Below are 22,037 nucleotides of genomic sequence, written 5' to 3' on the forward strand. Positions count from 1 at the left end.
TTGGTATGTTTGCCAAGTGTTTGTGTATTGGTTCTGGTTCAGTTTTCTCACCACAATCACTTGAGTAGACAATGAGGGACTGCTTTTGAGTATTGCCCTTGGGGTATGTTCATTTCTTCATTTATTGATTCTTTATGTTATTTTTCTTCTATTTCTTATTTTAAAGTGTTATTTGTTTCATTTGGAAAAACAGGGGAGGCAGTATTTCTGGGTTTTTAGCACTACATTTTGGCCCTTGGAACTGCAGTGATGATCCCTTCTTTCCTTGTTCCTTACATGGGTGGTACTGATGTGAGCTCATTTTTCATAAAAGACCAATATTTCTTTTGCACTACTACAAAACTGTACTTAGGCAACACACGAGAGACAACAATTTTTGTAGAACTGTTGTCTGGTGTCAAAAATAGACATGGCACAACAGTAGCTCTTGAACTATCGTGTCATGCAAATTAAAACTTACATGAGACAACAGTTCTAGTAAGACTATCGTAACATGTCTACTTTTAACATGAGACGACATTTCTACGAAAACTGATGTCTCATCCAATACAATTTTTTTTAATCAAGTAGGGATAAAATTGTATTTTGTATTATAATTTAATATATTATATAAATATATTCATAAAAAAACTATAAATTAATAATATGCAACATATAATAACTATTAGTCAAAAAATGAGGTTTTTTTTTTAAAATTACTCAAATAATTGTATAATTTTATAATAATTTGTAATATTAATTGTTAATTCAATTAGTTAATATATATTTAATAAAAGAAGCTTTTTTAAATAAAAATTCATGAATGCTACTTATTATGATGTTATAGAACTAATTTTCTTTTTCTCTTTTGAAACTAATAACAACTATTTAAAAAAACGAACAGAAAAATTAATTAATATTGAAATAAAACTTGTCAAAGTTGTAGCTAATAATTTGTAATACTAAATTTTTTTAGTTAAAAATAGGTTATATATATATTAATTTATCCAAATTTTTAATGTTTTGTTTAAATAAATTAGTTTAATTAAATTAGTATCTTCTTATATAATTTAATAAATATAATATTGTTAGTTGAAAATGAGTTATTTAAATCATTAAAAAAAATTAATATTAATTAGTTGTTAAATTTTTATAATATTGTACTTTTATCAAATTATATATATTATCTTAATAATATTTATTAAGATAAAAAGTTAATTAAAATAAAAATATTATAATTTTGATAAATAATAATACATGTTTTTATTTCTTTTTAAAACAACAAATATTTTACATAAAAAAAGAAATATATATTTTAGTACTATATAGGTAAATGCTCATTTGGTACCCTGTATTTTATCGAAATATAATCTTGGTACCCTACGTTTTCAATAATACTCATTCGATACCTTGTAATTGCAAATCGTACCTATTTGGTACCCTAAATTAAAAAATTTTCAACCTATTTTTTTAAAATTGCCAAACTACCTTAAGTTATATTAATAATTAATTAAATATTATATTAAATTATTTATTAATAAAACACTAAAATATGAAACAAATAAGAAATATATTTTAATTCAAACAAAGTAAATTAAAATTAAAAAAATGGTTTTCCTTTTCTCTCTCCCCTTCTTCCCCGTCGTCATCCCCGATTCACTCTCACTCTCTCACTCACTTCTCTTCTTCCTCAAGACCCCCGACTACTCCATCTTTCTCTCTCACTTTCTTTCTCCTTTCTTCTCTCTACTTCTACACCTTCAGCATAGACCCAGTCTCGAGACCCCCAACTGCATCTCTGCCCCTCCCTTACTCTCACTTTCTTTCTCCATTCTTTCATCCCTCCCAAATTCCTCTCTCTCTCTCTCTCTCTCTCTCTCTCTCTCTCTCTCTCTCTCTCTCTCTCTCTCTCTCTCTATCCCTTATCTACTTACCCTCACGGAGGGTTGGGCTTGCGGAGGGTCGTGGGTCGCGGATTGGGCTATGGACGGGTTTGGAGGGCTTGGGCTCGCGGAGGGTCATGGGTGGCTCAGTCGTGGAGAGGTCATGGGTGGCTAGGTCTTGTGAACAGGTCATGTGTGACGGGGAAGAGGTTTGGGTCTGTGCTCGTGGTCTTCCTTGTGCCAGATGCGGGCTCATTGGTTGGGATGGGTATTGGGCAAACGGTGGGGGCTCGGGGGCTGCTCATCGGCAAACGGCATTAACGAAGGGGCTCGGGGGTCTTGGGAAAACGGTGCAAATGACAGGCTCAGTGTCGTGGGTGGCTAGGTCTCGCGGAGGGGGTGGGTGGCTCGGTCTCGCAGAGGGGTCGTAGGTGGCTCAATCTTGCGGAGGGGTTGTGGGTGGCTCGGTCTCGTAGAGGGGTCTTGGGTGGTAGCTACACTGCAATAAAATTGTGCTTTCCCGACATCCAACCACAATAGTCAACTCTGTTGACTGTCGTAATTTCTTGGTGCGACTCTACGCCGACAATTAAAAACTGTAGGCATAGAAACCAACGACGACAGTCAATAATTATCATCGTTGCTTTTGATTATCGCTATTGACCCCAACACCAACAGTTAATTTGAAAGCAATGCCGACAGTTAAAAACTGTCGCCATTGACCCCAACACTGACAATTAAAAAATATTGTCGTTGACCACAACGCTGACAATTAATTTAAGAACAATGCCGACAGTTAAAAAATTTCGTCATTGACCCCAACACCGACAGTTAATAAAAACTCAATACCGACAGGTATAAACTGTCGTCAAAATTCAATTAAAAAAATATCTAAAAATATAATTAATGAATAATATAATTTTAAAAATAAACTAAATTATGTAAATATATTTATAAAAATGATGTATTAATTACAATATTTATAAAATATTTTACTTTATCAATTGGATAAACTTTATAATAATTTTTAAAAACTCTACAAGTTTATTAATTGTTGTTGACGGTGAAATCTCGTCAACGAAATTAAATAGGAAAACTCAAAGATAAGTCAGTTGATATTTATATAAGAACTTAGAATAAACTTTAAGGAAAAGTCCACCCAGATCAACAATGGGGGAAGCCTTTGTATATTTCTCAATAGCCTCTGCATACAATGAATTTTCCAACCCCCCTCCAAGTGGAAGTGAGATTACTTTTATAGTGGGCTCTAATGGCCCCTGATACATGGTGGTCCAGGAGACCAGATGGTACATGAATACATTAGCAGGAGAGTGGTTTCAGGGGTAGTGATGTTGGCTCCAGTACATGGTCAGAACGGATGTCTCCACTACCTACTGAATACGAGTGTCAGAGGTTGTCTGGTGTGGACCGTAGCAAGTACTTCACTTGTACAGCCACTACTTGTCTGACAGGGGCTCATCGTCCGTACTCCGTCTAACGTGGTGTGAATCGCTGCGAAGCACCTCCAATGTACCCTTATACATTATTCCAAGGTGCTTGGAAGTTATGGACCTTGCGGGATGGCTCCATGAAAATGAGTCGAGAGGTGTCTCGTGATGCCTTCGTCGGGACACCCCCAGCAATCCTTATGATGAGCGGTCATGTAAGCGAGGCCCCTAGGCATGCGAGACGGCACCTAGGTGAGGCGAGGGTCGTGTCTGCGTGAGGCGCGAGGCCGTAGGAGCACCCGCGCGAGACGGCGCCTGGGCGAGGCCCCTTGGAGCGAGGCCATGACCACGGCCCTTGGTTCGAGGCCCTGGTGGTGTCACGCGTGGGTCTCTTGGAGCGAGGCCCAGGTGGTGTCGCGAGGCCGTGGGCGCGCGGGTCTCTTGGAGCGAGGCCCTGGTGGTGTCGCGAGGTCGTGGGCGCACGGGTCTCTTAGAGAGAGACCCTGACGCACGGCCCTTGGCCCGAGCCCCTGGTTATGCCGCGAGGCTATGCACGCATGAGACCCTCGGATGTGCAAGGCGCGAGGCCCTTGGCGCGTGGCCGAGGGATGCATGGCGCGAGGCCCCTGGTGCGTGGCCGAGGGGTGCATGGCGCGAGGCCCTTGCCGCGAGGCCCTTGTGCACCTGCCCTCTTGCGACGCGTAGCTTGGCCTCTTAGCCTAGCAAGGCCATAATTCACGGCTCACAGGGTGATGCTTCCCTTGGGACAATCTCCCAGTTTCACAAGACTTATAGGTCTGAGCCTGATAATCTGACTAAGTGACCTTTAGCCATGTATTTTAACTAGGTACTGGGGATTTTTTTATTTGGTGGATTTTTGGCATCCACAATTGTAGTTTTGTTTTTATTAATATATTCTATTTTTTAAATTAGTTTATTATATTTGAAATAATTAGTAAAAAAGAGCATTAAAAAATGCTTTATATGTGAATAGTTGATAATTTTCTTTTTAAAAAAAAAATAATATATGTTAACATTAAATTATTATATTTGTAATGCCATATAATTTTTTTTAGTATTATTATTTTTTTATTAGTATAATTTAATAAAAATGCTAAATATAGAAAAAGTTATTAATTAATAATTTGTAATAAGTTACAAATAAGTTATTTAAATAATTTACCGAATTTATTAATAATGTATAATATTAGATATTAATAAATTATCCATTATATTATAAAAAAACAACTACTTATTAAGTTATTTTTTAAATATTTTTAAAAACCCTGAAACTTTTATTTTTGAAATTAAAAAACGAAAAACTTCAACCTACTCTCCCACTATCTTTCTCTCGTTATTTCTTTTTGCAGCCTCCTTCCTTCCCTCTCCATCTCTCAGCCCTGCTATCTCTGTTCTCTCTCAGCCTCAACCTCTCACCGCCTCTCCCTCCTGCAGGTTGACGACTAAGGATGGCGTGCGAATAATGGTGAGTTTCGACGACAAAATATTTGAATGCGACTCAGCTAGCGTCGATGGGGGCTCTAACTTTCAATGGGGTCGGCAAAGCTGGGTTCGTGCAACGAAATGATGGGTAAGTCACTTTTTTTTTTTTTGGGATCAATCAAAGTTGTGTAGAAGGGTTTGAAGGGTATGAGCTGCGTATAAGGGGTTCAAGATTGAGTTTCTTTTTGGTATTTTTGATTCTTGTTGAACAAAAACTGTGTTACTTACATCTCTGTGATATTAATTCTGGATCATCTTTGTTGAGGAAATATCTTCTCATTTCTCAGAATTATCTTCTTCTTTGACAAAGGATTACTTGCCATGGGAAATGTAAGTTAGTCTGAAATGTAGCTTTCGTTCCCAGTAGCCTTCTTCTTTGTTTGTATGTGTATTCCTTTTTCTTTTTGCTTATTGTTTACTTTTATTTTTTATGTAATGAAAGGTACTGTCTTAACATTGCATCATTTCTAGTCCTTAATCAATTTCTCGTCGATAGGTTTGTATTGGAGTTTTTTGTTTTTCAACGCTTATTGGGTTTTGGAAATTTTGTTTTTTTAATATCTCGAGGATGATTAATGGTGAGTTTTGTTTTGATTCAGGCTCAATTCTACTGAGTTTCCATTAAGGACTGGAAGCTTTCAAGGATTATGAAGCAATCGGGACCGGCGTTCACTGAGGGCCAGTTGCTTAGGATTATTGAAGGGCTTGGTCTAAAGAGATGTTCCCAGACAGCAATGGCTGTAGTTGAGTGGGTATATGAAGATAAGGAAAGGGGACAAAATAAAAAGCAGGTAATTTTGATTGCTCATATGAATATTTTGTACTGTTGTTTGTGCTTGTTCTTATGAGTTATTTTATTGTGAGATAGTCACTTTGTTCTAGAAGAGTTATAGGTTCAGAAGCTTAGATCATAATGCCGCAGTAAAATATTCGTCTAAAATGATTTGATACAAAAACAAGGTTTCTCATGGTCAGTTCCACTGCTTAACTCATGAAGTTGTTCGTACTTCATAGTGAGTTGGAAAATTAATTTGGTACATAAAGTTAGTTCTTGATAGGACTTGATGATGATGGGGGTAGACTTGGTTGTGAGATTTACTGGCTCTATATTATTATAATATTTACTCTTACTTCCAATAAGTTAAAGCTAAAATACTGATATATCTTGTAGGTTTGTTTACACAAAACTCATGGCAATTCTAGGGAAAGCAAGGAAGCCAGACCATGCTCTTAATGTTTTCAATCTGATGCGTGTAATGATCAAGAACTTTTGGAAATTTTTAATTCAAATTCCACTCTGTATATGATAATGTTGGACTCTCTAACACTAGATCATCCAGGGAAATCGTCATATATATCCTGCCATGGCTGCATATCATAGCATTGCTATCACACTAGTTACATTGTTTTTGCATATGGTGAGGGGTCTCTGGTCTTTTTTTCTTCCAAACTCTGGACACGCAGGAATTTTCCGTCTTAGTGACTTACTTTTTTTAATATCAAACAAATAAATTATCAATTCCCACATAGGCCATTATTTATTCTCCTTTTCCTATGGGCATGTTTATCTGCTTACCTATCTCCTTTTTTTCTTTCCTATTCTGGAAATCTTGTTGATTGGCTATTTTAATTTAAGATTTGGAGTAATAAGACCTGGTTGGCATTTGCAGGTGGATTATGCATGTACCCCTGAAGAAGTACAGCAGCATTTCCAGTCATGCAGGACGATAAACAGAGTCACAATTCGCACAACAAGTTTGGCCAACCAAAGGGTTACGCTTATGTGGAATTTGTCGAAGTAGAAGCTATTCAGGAGGCAATCCTTCTGAATGAATCTGAGCTACATGGCCGCCAATTAAAGGTTCACATCATCAATACATTTTTTTTCTTTTTACTTTAAACTTCTAGTATTGGAACCATGTATTCAACTGAACAAGATCTTTTAATTGTATTAGGTTTTTTTAGTCTACTGGTTGCATTACGATAGCATAAATAATGTGAGTTATTATTCTTCTCCCACAACTATTTCTTTTTGTTAGTAGCATCGTATTATTCATGAGTTATTATTAAGTTGTGTTTTATGTGTGAATCGTTTGTCAAGTGGTTGATTTCATCTAGTTTGCTGTATTTATTATTTTTAGTAATAATGCAAGATGGGTGTTTTGAGTTTTGCTGCTTTATTATTTTTTTATAGAAAATATAGTGAACTAATAGTTGTGTTGAGAATCGGTGTCCCATTCTTTTAGTTTAGGTTTGATGATTGCATGTAGTGCCTTTTTGTATGAACTTGCATAATATTTAGTTAACCATATTGGACTATTAGAAATTTGTTTGATTGAATTTGCATGTTGGAAGTATGATAATCAATGATTCATGAAATAAGTAATGCGAGATTGAATTATTATACAGTTGAATATGAAGGTTGTATTGAGATACAAACTTATTAAGTATATGGGTTGTATTGAGATACAGACTTATTAAGTATGTTTTTATGTGTGAAAGAAGGAAAATATATTACCTAATTTTAAATTAAGTACACTACTATAAAATCAATTTTGGCTGGACCATGATGTATTTTTTCTCTTCTCATTTGTTTTTGGCTTTTACTTGGATCTTTAATGGTTTTTGTTTTGTTTTAATATGTGTGTTGGTGTGTACGTGTGAACTTTACTATGTTTGGCTATATGGAGACCTTTCAAGGACGTTATTGGCTCCTAGAGTTGGAAAATGAAAGACAATCATGACCTAGCAATTACATAGTAAAATATTTATGTATAAAGAGAGAGAGAGAGAGAGAGAGAGAGAGAGAGAGAGATGGAGAGAGATATTTAGTAAAATAGTCAATTGTCCTCGTCAAACATCGTCATTAGAGTGCGGCTTTTATATCATGGATCATGAAGTGCTATTGCTTGAATGAGACACTCATGCGATGACTAACTAGTAATTTAAGTGTATTTATAATTATTGAACTACAATTTTATTGAATTTAATTTTGTGTTTTGTAGTGTGGTGGGAAGAATACATATACACTTGGCGAAATTAATGAAACTCGAAATGAATGGGCGGGCAAGCTTCTTGAGTGGACTAGTCATAGCTAGAGTAACTTTTGAAATTAGAATTAAAAAGTATACTAATTGTAGTTTTTAGTCAGCACTTACATAGTTATTGCAAAGTGTATATTTTGATATTGTAATTTTTAGATTTGGAATATACTGAGTTCTATTGATTTTTTCTGCCAGTTTATTCTGTTTGAACTATGTTGTAATTACACAGAAAATTATGAATGAATATAATAGTTGAAAATAGAGAAATGAAAAAAAATTCCATATTCTACATGGGACGTCGATCTCCAAAACACCGTCGTCTTATGCATTGCAGGAACGATGCTTGCACATAAATTGTCATTTCATGTACTGCAGGAGGATGACACTTAAGTAGGAACTATCGTCTCATTTACCGTAGTGGATGACGCTTGCATAGAAACTGTCATCTCATGTACCACAAGAGACAACGTTTGTATATGAACCATTGTCTCATGTATGACAGGAAATGACACTTTTATTTAAACTGTCGTTTCATGTTTTACATGGTATGACATTGCATGAGACGACGGCATTAGAACCGACGTACGAGAGTCCATACGACGGTTTAAAACCATCGTCCCATGTCAATTTTGTAGTAGTGTTTAAGCAAGAAATTAATATAGTTTGTGAGCGGATCCTTTAATGTTTCCTCATACTAATTTTGCTCATCCTTTTTTCTTTACTAAAGTGATAAAGTCAATTTTTTGGAGTTGTTTATGTATCAAAGTTGAAACTTTGTTAATGATTTTATGAACCATCTTTGAAAAATAAAATTTCATCAAGGTGATAAAGTCAAAGTAGTACAGACTCTACTGTTTGTTGAAGGAATTAACACACTTCTTCAAACTCTCTTTAGAACAAGACTGCCTACTGTTATTGGAGGGTCTTATGCATTCATGGTCCCTATTATATCTATCATTCATGATTCATCATTGGCTAGTATTGAGGACCCTCATATCGTAAGTGCAACCCTTCTATTCTTGAATAAGTCATTTCCTTTTCCTTGATTTCACTAAAACATTCTTTTATGGTATGACTTCTTTGCTATCTATGTGTTGTAAGGAAGCTTACTTTTCTTGTACATTTTTCTAGAGATTTCTCAACACCATGAGAGCAGTCCAAGGTGCTTTGATAGTAGCATCAAGCATACAGATTATCCTAGGATACAGTCAAATTTGGCCATCTGTTCCTGGTAAGATTTATCTATCTTGGAATTAGAGGTAGCTGATTCAGGTATAATGCTGAAACCTGAAAACAACAGTATAATAGCTTGTGATTCTTGCTATTCAAATGGTTCTTTAGAGGGAATAAAAATTGGATGGTTCCTATTCCAAGGGGGAAAACAATGATTCCTTTATTTTTAAGTGTCAAGTGCAGTACCAATCTTTCAAAATCCTGATATTTCTATGCAATTTATGGTATTGAACTTGGTTTGGTCACATTTTTAGTCTTACTGAACCATTTTCTCTAGTTCAGACATGATATGGACTAGTCCTTTATGAATGCTAAATGGACATTTGACCATATGGTCCCCATGCATTTTTCTGTTGAAATATGTTTTACTGCACATTGGCTTTAAGGTCTGTTAACTATTTTTTGCACTTTGGAATTGGTACAAATGGGAATCTCCAATTTTTTGTGTTTTGGTTATTTAAAAATTTGCCAAGAGTTTGTTTTCTTTATAGGCTTGTTTGATTTTTCTATAAATTTTTTGGTTTACCTTGTTCTTTCTATTGATATTTTTTTTCTTTATGCTCTAGGCGGTGTGTTTTGCTTTAATGGGCATTGGCAGCTCATTTCATGCTAAAGAAACTGCTGTGAATGGGTAATTGGAGAGTCGAGTGTGGTAAATACTGTTCTTTTCCTATGTACTGTGTTATGTTTGGAGTCATTTGGGACATGTTACTTTCTGATTCTTTTGAGATCTGCATGTAAAAGCCTCAACTTATCTGTTTGCATACATTTGTTGAAAACTTCAGGTTCTGGCCTTCGGGTACTGTATGACTTCAGGCCATCAACTACAGAGGTTAACATAACAATAAAGCTTTTACTTGTGTTGCTTTTCTCGACAGTGGAGTTTTGTTGTCTCAGTTCACGTTTTGGTGGCATGATAGACATGGAATCTATCGAGGACGTGGCTAATATTTCTAATGTGTATGGGATTACTACCCATTCTTTGCAACTGTACAATCATTGTTGACCACTGGACCGTCTCCCTGCAACTGTACAGTCATTGCAACTGCTATTTATTTCTTTGTGTTGAAAGTAGTAACTTTTAACTATGTTGAATATTTAATACTCCTTGAATACTTAAAGAACATTTTGTTGTTGATGCCAGTGTTGAATGTTTTAAACTAATTTGTGGGTTGTTAATACAATGTTGAATGTTCTTACTTTTTGTTATTTGAAAATCAAGTTCATTTGATGATGCTAGTATATATTAGAAAGCTAATTTTAATTATATAAAAAAATTAAAATATAATAGAATAAATTAGTGTTATATAAATAAAATATATAATGAGAATTTAAAATTATCTAAATATTAAAATAATACAAAAATTGTGTTATAATATCTATTACAATAACACTTTTTATGCAAAGAATTGTGTTATGCAAACTTCATTATATAACACAAATAATGTGTAGTGTAGTATAACAGAAAAAATGTGTTATACTAAAGTATAGTATAACACAAAAAATATGTTATACTAAAGTGTAGTATAACACAAAAAAAGTGTTATACTAAAGTGTAGTATAACACAAAAAAAGTGTTATACTAAAGTGTAGTATAACACAAATTTATAAGTATTGAAATGTATCATATAATCGACTATAAATAACATAATTAAACACTTATCTATATATTAAAATAACATAGAAAATGTGTTATCGTTGACAGTATAATAACACATCTGTATAACAATGATAAAGTGTTATGTAAAGTACCTTGACCTATGATAACATAGTCAGTCTTAACACATCAGAAAGTGTTATGGTATGTTTTGATAACACATTTTCGATGTTATTAAAAGCATTTTTTCTTGTACTGCAGTGTGCTACTCAGGAATCTCCTCGCCGGTGGCACTCACCGTCATTGACTCCCTCACATCCTGGTGAGGTGCCAGAAGCCCGACCAGTCGCAGGTTAGCTTCTGTAACCAGCTATCTAACGCTCTTCTCTACGTCAGTCATGCTGGCCAAGAGTGCTGCTTGGACTTCCATTTCTGGAGTGGGAGCCGGTCGCAGCCATGGACCTGAAATATGCTAAATCTCTAAGGGGAATGCAGATAAAATACAAGGAAAATAAAAGACCAGGAGAGCAAAGATATTATCTCCTTAAGTGAAGGCCAGGTTATTGGCGACCATGTCGGTAGTCAAAAAGTACTCTAGATGGTACTTCCCTACATTGGATTTGAAGGTCGTATCACTCAGGAAAGTGCGGGTCATTTCCTAGTGGCAAAGATGAAAAAACCCCGTATTCTCTTGGTTGGGGTTGGATTTGAGGTCAAACAGATAGTTGACCTCATGTGGCGTAGGGACAGGCCACTTCTTATGACTGTAAAAGATATAGAGTGCGGAAAGCATTCTATACCCGTTAGGGGTTATTTGGAAAGGAGCAACCCCAAAATAGTTGGCCACTCCTTGGAAGAAAGGATGGAGAGGCAGGATTGCTCCTGTCTCGATATGATACCTCGACCAGACACTGAAGGCGTCTCCGGGCAGGTTTGCCCATTGGTCTCTGGTCGGTCGAACTAAAGTTACCCCAGGAAGTCCGTACTTCCTGAGATAGTTGCCTATCATCCTAACCGAGATTTGGCTAGGCGGAGCAACGTACCATTCAACATCTGGTCGAATGACGTTTCGAAGTTGGGCTTGATTTTGGATTTCTGGGTCAAGAGTATTTTCATCTTGACCACTGGTCTAAGGAATTTCAGCCCGAGGAGCAGGCTCATTTGAAGAAGGGTTGGATGGTTTCTTTTTCTGGGCCTTAGACTTTACTCGACCCATGTTTTGAGGTGGGGTCAATGGATTTTTTGCTGTGATACGAGAAAAAGGGATCTCTGGAATTAGCTGTGACGGTTGTTCTTCGTCCTCAAGCAGTTGGGCCAGCAGATCATCGTCGATAGGCCTCTCACCTCCCCACGGATCTTGCATGAAAGTCTGCAAACAGAAAATGGGAGATGAGAATCTAATGGCCAAAAGCATCAAGGTGTTTAAAAGTTGGAATAACATTGCTCGTGTATAAAAGTGAAGCTTTTATACGACCAGCAGTATTCTGACAAAAAAAAAACGATATATTTCAAGCGAACAGTTTGGAAAATGGATTAAAAACAGAAGTGAAAAGTTTTTCGGAAAAAACTTTTCGACTCTGAGAGGGCGGGAAAAACCCAGTTTTTTCTACAAGCTTAGAAATCGAATTTTTACATTGATTTCATGCCCTAAGTTAAATATCCTAACTGCCAAACTGATTCCTAACCCCAGCAGAGTGTCTTTTTCCTACCATATTAAACATCGATCAATATATCCATTTACCCCAAAAAAGTTTCGGTCAAGAACATTCAAGAACTTAGAATACAAAAATGAAGATGAAACAGGTGTTGCATGGCATCTCAAATAACTTACTTGAATAAAAATTGGAGTATGAACACGTGCGTCTCGAACGACTGAGCAAAAGTACCTTGGATCATCGATGAAAGTTTCCAGGTTTGCTTGGCTCTGTTCTTCACCGTTCGGCTCTGTTCTTCACCGTTCTTAAGGAGAAAGTAAAAGGTAAAAGGTAAAAATATGATCTTGGGGGATTATTTATATTGATCGTGGCACTGTAAAAGAGGTAATCATGGAATTACTCTTTTCAAAGCATGGGGAAACGCAATAGCCGTCAGACAATTTTTTGGGAAACCGAAAAGACCTGATTGGACATGATTGGTTACCTTTTTCGAGAAGGCATGGGTGGCTCTGACAGATTTGGTGGGGTACACGAAGGGTCAGTTTCCTAAGTTTACTTCATGATGGTCGCAGTAAAATAAACTTGGGGGGCAAATGTGTACCCAAAAATGGCTCCTGATGACGTGGCAAGAACTTATTACACGTGGTTGGCACGTGGCAGCGTCACGGTCAAGAGGTGTTGTTCGCCTATCGACCAGCTCCTTGATGCTTCATCAGATCTCGCGGTTAGATGCGACCAGTCTGGTCGCATGTTTCAGTTTCTTTCCTTTAAATATTGTAATCTTGTAATAACTGCATTCATTATTTCCTCTTTATTGCATTGATACGCTGATATTAAGGATAATTAAGGCCCATTGGCCCATGTAACCCCCTTGAGCCTATAAATATGAATGAGAGGGCTCAAGGAAGGGACTTTTGAATCTTTTTTCTAAATACTCATAGCAAGAGCGTAAGGGTGATTATCCACCATTTTTGTTTTAATTCTCCTAAAGCTTGTGAAACTCAAGAACCCTAGTTCTTTGATCACGGCATTGGGATTCAACATCAATAATAACACTAAGTGGATGTAGGTCATTACCATTCATTGGGGCCGAACCACTATAAATCATCTGTGTCATTTCTTTACCACTTGATTCCATTCTTGACTATCATCTCATTTCTTGTCGTAATTCTAACTCCGTGTCGTTGGCCAAATCAAGGGTCAACAGACACCAATGTGAACAACATACGACCAATAAGGAAGTGAAATATGTGATTGAAAAAGTAATGCTCTAGCCACATTAAGAATGTGTTGATGCTTTCTTTCTACTACAACATTTTGTTGAGGCCTATCAACACAAGAATGATAATATTGAATGCCTTTTAAAGCATAAATTTGTCAAGTTAAATTATTTTTCATTTTCAGATCAAATGCCTTTAATATTTCAATTTTATTGAGTTGAAATGAATTTTAAAAAATCAGGAATTATTTGTTGCACATCAGATTTCTCTTTAAGCATAAACACCCAAGTGTAACGAGTATGATCATCTACAATAGTCTAAAAATATCTATAAACTTCGATGCTCCTTATGTGAAAAGGACCCCAAATATCAACATGAATTAAGTCAAAAGGAACATAACTTATATGATTAAATGAAGGAAAAGGTAGTTGTTTTCGTTTTGCATAATGACAAGTAGAGCAAAATTTATCATGAGATTTATTTGTAGAAAAAAGAAGACTTTTATTCATTGAATTTGGGATCAACATAGATGGGTGTCCAAGGTGAATATTCCAAGGATTAGTTGTTGTACAATTATTAACAGTAGGTTGCAAAACAGGGTAAGATTTTGAAAAAAACTTGTCTTGGTCTATGAACTATAGGTTGCCTATCTTCTTAGAAATCCCAATCTTTGAATTCTGTTGTGGTTCCTGAATATAATATTGATTGTCAGTAAAGAAAACACAATTAGATGAGTGTTTAAGAAAAGCATTTACTGAAAAAATATTGAAGGTAAATTCTGGTATGTAAAGAACATCATGGAGAGTGATGGTGGTTGTCAAATGAACAAAACCAACTTTGTGAACCTTAACTAAGATACCATTAGGTAAAGTAATATTTTGTGCAATATGCTTACCAGTAAATGAGTGAAAAAATGAAAGATTGTTGCAAACATGATGTGTGGCACCGCTATCTATAATCCACAAAGTGGGAGAAAAATTAGAAGTGTTATTAGAGAAATTTGAAACTAGTGGCTGGTTGGTTTCGGATGAAGAGGTATTTTGCTTGAGTTGTTGGCAAAGAAGGGAAATAAGCTCTTGATTTGTGTTGGAGTATTGGACAGAGGTGTTAGCTGTATTAGGATCATTTGAAGATGAGGCCAAGCTGTGATTGGTGTAAGGTTTTGGATGTTGATCCTACTTGTTCCTATCACCATAACCATTTTTTGCTTGCCTGTTCCTATCACCATAGCTATTTGGTTCTTGCTTGTTCTTGTCACCATAAGCAGGTGGGAAGCTGTGGATAAAGTAGCATTTGTCAACCTGGTTTGTGACAATTTGATCAGGTGGGTCTTTGTTTTTTGTTTCTTTGGGCATATGGTTTTGGGTTTGGGGTGTTGGCTATGGCAGTAGCTATTATGGGAGAGGATGGAGAGATGTTGTATCCAAGACACCTCTACTTTCTTATAGGACAACCATGGAAAAAACGTTGGTAAGTGGGGGTAAAGGATCATACAAATGAATTTGAGCTCGTGTGGCATGGTATGATTCGTTTCAACCAGTTAAGAGCTGAAGAACTTGGCCTCTAGTGTAGAAATTTTGAAGATTCTTCATTGCTCCACAGGTACAGCCGCAAGTGCAAGGAGTGTAAGGTTGGAGTTCATTCAGTTCATCCCAGTAGGCTTTGAGTTGAGTGAAGTAAGTATTGACATTTCGATCTCCTTGTTTAAGGCAATGTAGAGAAGTCTGGAGTTTAAAAATCCTAGGGCCATTACCCTGCATTGAATCTCAAATAGAGGTCATTCCACATGTCAACAACTTTTTCTTGATACATAATGCTAGCAGCAATCACCTTGGACACCGATTGAAGAATCCATGCCATGGCCATATTGTTAGAAGTATGCCAAGATTCAAAATCAGGATGCTCAGAAGATGGACAAGGTAACATACCATTGATGAATCTTGATTTATTCTTTGCTCTGATGGAGATTGTGGCAGCATGTTTCCAAGATTGAAAGTTCTCTTGGCCAGTCAACGGTGTGGGAACAATGAGATAACTAGGATGATCACCGGTCCCCAAATGATAGGGATTCTTGGAGCTTTCTTGAGGAGATCGATCAGTGTAGGTGGTGGTGATTGGAGCAAACCGGTTAGTAGTAAACTTAGTGCCACCAGTGACGTTGAAAACCAAAGGAGATGGTGGAATCAAATGGGTCTGAGAACCAGAGGTGGGTTTCTTGAGTTTGTGCTTGAGGTCCAGAAATTGGGACCTGAGTTTGTGCGTGAGATCCAGAGATGGGGACCTGAGTTTATTGTTGTTGAGATCCAGAAATGGGGATCTGAGTTTCTTATTGAGATCCAGAGGCCCTTGTTGATAGCCGAAATGAAGGAATAGGCCCAATACAGTTGGACCCAACTAGTATTCAGGAGCACATGAAGCAGCTGGAGCAAAACACGGCCCAACCAGAAGGAGAAATAACCAGGCCAGCAGAAGTAGCTCGGGCAGAAGCTGAGAAGAACAAAACTGGGGAAATGGAGGACTTGGCGCCAAGCAAGAGAGTGAGTAGGCAGCCACGTTGGTTGAGGGATTTCGTGACCATACTTAGGCGTTGAGTGAGAAGGAGAGTAACTGAATTTGTTAGCTATTTTCCCATTGAATTGTATGGGTATAAATAACTCAATTGTAATTTTCAAATTTCTTATGTTGAATGATATTACCAGCTGGTATTTGGGAGATTTGCTCTGTCTCGAAGAGAGCTTTACCTTATCATTGGTGCTTTCATTGCACTCCTTTACCCTCATCATCATGAAGAACGAAGACATTGCTGCAATGTTTCAGTCGCTGGATCTTAAATTCCAGCAGTATTCCGATTCTCAGTTGGAGAGTTTCAAGACACTCCTGGAGCAGCACATTGCCAAAACAGATGAACGTTTTTCTCAGATTTTACATTCACCTGTGAAATCGGGCGAAGGTGATGGTAGCAATTCTAAGGACTCCAGCAAACAGCCTGGTCGTCAAAGTGATGTTGAACCCACGGGTCGCGACTTGGAGTCGATCCTCAAGTCCTTCCGCATCAAGGTGCCGCAATTTGACGGATCTCAGGTGGAGGATTGGATCTACAAGATCAACAAATTTTTTGATCTTCATTCGGTCGAGCCACGTAACAGGTTGCCGATTGTTGCTTTTCATTTGGATGGAGCTCCTTCCACTTGGTTCCAGTGGATGGAAAAAGGAGGTGCGTTCTCCGATTGGGATTCTTTTCTAAGAGCTTTGCAGAATCGTTTTGGGGCATCTGTTTATGACGACCCGCTTGGTCGTATATCAAAACTCACCCAAACGGGAAGGGTGGCGGATTACCGTACTGATTTTGAGGCATTGATGCAGCGAGTATCCAGGGTGGATGAGTCAATGTTCTTGAATTTCTTTATCTAGGGCTTGAAAATTGAAATTCGACGCGAGCTGTTGCTGTCGAAACCAGGGGATTTAGCCGAGGCTATGGCGAAAGCGCAACTATTCGAAGACCGTAATGATGATCTGGCCAATCGCTCGCGTAGTGAGACGGGTCGTCTATCTTGGCCACCGCGAGTACCCACCGCACCACCACTTGCCAACCCACCGCCAATATCGTATAAGTCCACTTCGCCACCTACTACTCCGCCTCCTAAATCACAGCCGATCGGAACTTCTTCTCTGCCTATTAAACGTCTGTCCCCCGCTGAATTGAAAGACCGTCGCGAGAAGGGTCTTTGTTTTACTTGTGACGAAAAATTCAATTTCGGCCACAAGTGTAAGAATAGAATGTTGATTTTGTGTGGCAGTGAAGATGAAGATGGGACCTCTACTGAGTTGTTGGAACTGCAAGACTCAGATGATCCACCTGAAGAAGAAGTTAGCCTCCATTCTCTTTCCAATGCCATGAACCCATGGATTTTTCGCATCAAGGCACGCCACGGCTCCGAAACTCTGGAGGTTTTGATCGATACGGGGAGCAATAACAATTTTATACAAGAATCGTTAGCTACCCAGCTTCAATTACCGTGGGAGGAGACCAAGAGATTCAAAGTGTATATGGGTAATGGTAATTTTTTGCTTTGTTCCAGGTTATGCAAAGCAGTTGAGTTGGTTTTACAGGGGCATCGATTTACTGTAGATCTGTATGTGTTGCCCATTTGTGGCTTGGATGTGGTTCTCGGAATGCAATGGTTACAGACACTTGGCCCATGTATCCATGACCACATGGCCTTGACCATGGAATTTGTGTGGCAAGGCAATACCGTGAAACTGGCGGGTTCTTGCGAACTTGACACTCAACAACTCTCTTATTCTCAGTTTAATGCCTTGTTTCAAGAAGGTGAGGTTCGCAGTTGCTATCGTTTAGCTGTCATTAAACAAGGGGATAGCTCAACTGAAGCGGAGTTACCGGTTTTGGAGGCCCGATTTCCAGCTGCTGCCCGAGGCCTCTTGTCGCAGTTTCGAGACGTTTTTGAGGAGCCCAAACAATTACCGCCATATCGGTCTATTGATCACAGAATCTTCCTGCAGCCAGGCTCTTTACCGGTGAATGTTCGCCCATACCGATACCCCTATTTTCAGAAGGACGTCATGGAACAATTAGTAAAAGAGATGATGCAGTTGGGATTCATTCGCCCAAGTACTAGCCCATACTCTTCACCCGTTTTGTTGGTAAAAAAAAAAGATGGCTCATGGCGGTTTTGCGTCGACTACCGAGCTCTCAATGGTATCACAATCAAGGATAGATTTCCTATTCCTACTATTGACGAGCTCTTGGATGAGTTGGGCAAGGCGGAAGTCTTTTCGAAACTTGACTTAAGGGCTGGCTACCATCAAATAAGGATGGATCGGAGAGATATTCACAAAACAGCTTTCCGCACTCATGAAGGTCACTACGAGTTCACTGTCATGCCTTTTGGACTCACCAACGCACCGTCCACTTTCCAAGCTGCCATGGCACAGGTTTTTCGCCCATTTTTACGCCAGTTTGTAATTGTTTTCTTTGACGATATTTTGATTTACAGTAGCAGCGAATAAGAGCATGTGGCGCATCTGGGTACTGTTTTGCAGCTGTTACGAAATAATTGCTTTTATGCCAAGGCCAGTAAATGCCAGTTTTTCCAGCAGACAATTGAGTATTTGGGACACATTGTCTCAACCGAGGGAGTACGAGCCGACCCCTCCAAGATTTCGGCGATGCTTGACTGGCCAAAACCGACTTCCCTCAAGCAGTTACGGGGTTTCCTTGGCCTAACAGGCTACTACAGACGGTTCGTGGCTCATTATGCCACCATTGTCGCCCCACTCACCGAGCTCCTCAAACGTGATAATTTTGTATGGTCCGAACAGGCAACCTGTGCCTTTGAGGCTCTTAAACGAGCCATGACTAACACCCCAGTTTTGAGATTACCAGATTTTTCGAAGCAATTTTTGGTGGAGACTGATGCTTCTAACTACGGTATAGGAGGAGTTTTGATGCAAGAGGGCCATCCTCTTTCTTATTTCAGCAAAAAACTGGGTCCCCGTTTTATTGGTGCGTCGGCGTATTTGAGAGAGATGCGAGTTATTATTGAGGCAGTAGCGAAATGGCGCCAGTATCTTTTAGGCTGCCATTTTATTATCCGTACAGATCATCGAAGCTTGCGCGAACTACTATCACAGGTGGTGCAAACGCCGGAACAACAACACTTCATTCGAAAGTTGCTGGGATTTCAATTCACAATTGAATACAAGGCTGGTAAACAGAATTCCGCGGCTGATGCGTTGTCCAGGCGTAATGACAACTGTCTTTCTCTTCTGAGTTTGGCCATGAGTAGTGGTTCTTATGAATTTTTGGAGGTTTTACGGCAAGAGAATGTTACCTGCCCTGATTTACGCTCTCTGAATGAACAGTTACAGCAGGGAAAATTAGATGCATCTCTCTATTCGGCCAGGGACGGGCTCCTGTATTACCGCCAGAAATTATTTCTCAGCCAGCATTCTCACTTAAAAACTCAGATTTTACAGGAATTCCATGCTTCACCAGTAGGTGGTCACACTGGGGTTGCCCGCACTTTTTTGCGGTTGAGTGCCAATTTTTTCTGGCACGGGATGCGCCAGGATGTGCGAAATTTTGTCTCGGCTTGCTCTGTTTGTCAAACAATCAAATATTCCATATCAGCTCCTTATGGTCTTCTTCAACCTCTTGCCATTCCGGAACGTGTTTGGGAAGACTTAGCTATGGATTTCATCGTTGGGCTGCCTAATTCTCATGGGGTTTCCAATATACTAGTGGTTATTGATCGATTAACTAAGTACGCTCACTTTGGAGCTCTACCGACACACTACTCAGCTACTAAGGTCGCTGACCTTTTTTCGAATATGGTTATCCGCCTACATGGACTGCCACGTACTATTGTCTCTGATCGAGACCCCATTTTCACCAGCACTTTTTGGCGGAAGCTCTTTGAATTAATGGGAACTAAGCTTAGCATGAGTTCAGCTTACCATCCGCAAACTGACGGTCAGACAGAAGTCACCAATAGGTACCTGGAGCAATATCTGCGAGCTTTCACAGCAGATAACCCGAAGCAATGGAGCAAGTTCTTGATGTGGGCTGAGTATCACTACAATACAAGTTTCCATTCCGCTATTGGGATGACGCCTTTTCAGGCTGTTTATGGACGCACACCTCCAACTATTCCTGCTTATACAAGAGGAGCAACGCCAATACAAGCAGTTGAAGAGGACTTACTCACTCGAGACGTTCTCCTTCAGGAATTGAAATCCAATCTGCAGAGAGCCCAGAACCGAATGTGCCAGCAAGCTAATAAGAAGAGAAAAGATGTGGAATTCAACTTGGGAGATCTGGTTCTTGTTAAACTCCAGCCTTATCGTCAATCGATAGTTGCCTCTCGCCTCAATCCGAAACTGTCTCGAAGGTATTTTGGACCCTTCGAAGTAATTGCTAGAGCGGGTCCGGTCGCTTATACTCTGAAACTGCCTCAACACAGCCGCATACACCCCACGTTTCATGTTTCATTATTGAAACCTTTTCGTGGTGAGCACCCAGTTCGCACATTTCCACTCCCAGAATTCAGCTTGGCAAATCGCCCTGTCATGACGCCGTTAGCCATCCTAGCTACTCGAGTTTCTCGAACCAACACTGGACTTCAAAGGCAGATTTTGGTGCAGTGGTCTCTGAGTCAACCTGAGGATGCCACTTGGGAAGATTTCGAACAGTTCATGGATCTTTACAATTTGCACAACCTTGCGGACAAGGTTGAATTCGTGGAGGGGTGTAATGATAGCCGAAATGAAGGAATAGGCCCAATACAGTTGGACCCAACTAGTATTCAGGAGCACATGAAGCAGCTGGAGCAAAACACGACCCAACCAGAAGGAGAAATAACCAGGCCAGCAGAAGTAGCTCGGGCAGAAGCTGAGAAGAACAAAACTGGGGAAATGGAGGACTTGGCGCCAAGCAAGAGAGTGAGTAGGCAGCCACGTTGGTTGAGGGATTTCGTGACCATCCTTAGGCGTTGAGTGAGAAGGAGAGTAACTGAATTTGTTAGCTATTTTCCCATTGAATTGTATGGGTATAAATAACTCAATTGTAATTTTCAAATTTCTTATGTTGAATGATATTACCAGCTGGTATTTGGGAGATTTGCTCTGTCTCGAAGAGAGCTTTACCTTATCACTTGTGCACGCCATAGAAGAGGATCCTAAGTTTGTGCGGAAGCTTTAGTTTATTACTGATACCATATTACGAGAAAATGAGTTTTGTGTATTTTCTTTATTCTCAGTAATAAAATCCTTACAAACACAAAGGGTTGTGCCTCTTATATATACGAGAAAGCCCAACCAATAACAAAACAACGTTAAGTCTGTTATATCAGCTCAGAAAATAATATCTATGCTAACATATGTATATATATTTATGGGTTATTACCGGCGAAAATACCCAATGTTTACATGTTGTTCCACTTATACACCCAATCTTTATTTTTCGCGGTGAATATACTCAAACCCACATGAACTGTGTCTCCGTCACTACTTTACCCCTAACAGCGTTAAAAATGCTTACGTGGCCAATTGCGTGTACAAAACCAGACACATGTGCTTTAAAATATTAACTGCAAATCAAAAAAAAAAATTCCAACGGCTTGAACAGGGAATGATTTCTTTATACCCACATTTCATGTAGAAAAGGCAAACCCACATTCAAAGTTTTTTCTGAAACTAATTTCTTGAGACTACAAAGATCACAGAGGACGACGACGAAGACTGAGGACGAAGAACCCCCTGCTTTTTACCATTTCGAATTGAGGAGGACGACGAAGACTGAGGACGAAGAACCCCCTGCTTTTTACCGTTTCGGATTGAGGACGACGACGAAGCAGGAGGAGGAACTGGAACAAAATGCCCATGCTTCGGACTGAGGACGAAGAACCCCCTGGATATGGTAAGCCCCTGACTGTGTTGTGCATGTACTTTTGTGGG

Source organism: Humulus lupulus, chromosome 5 (assembly GCF_963169125.1).
Source record: "Humulus lupulus chromosome 5, drHumLupu1.1, whole genome shotgun sequence".
NCBI lineage: Eukaryota > Viridiplantae > Streptophyta > Magnoliopsida > Rosales > Cannabaceae > Humulus > Humulus lupulus.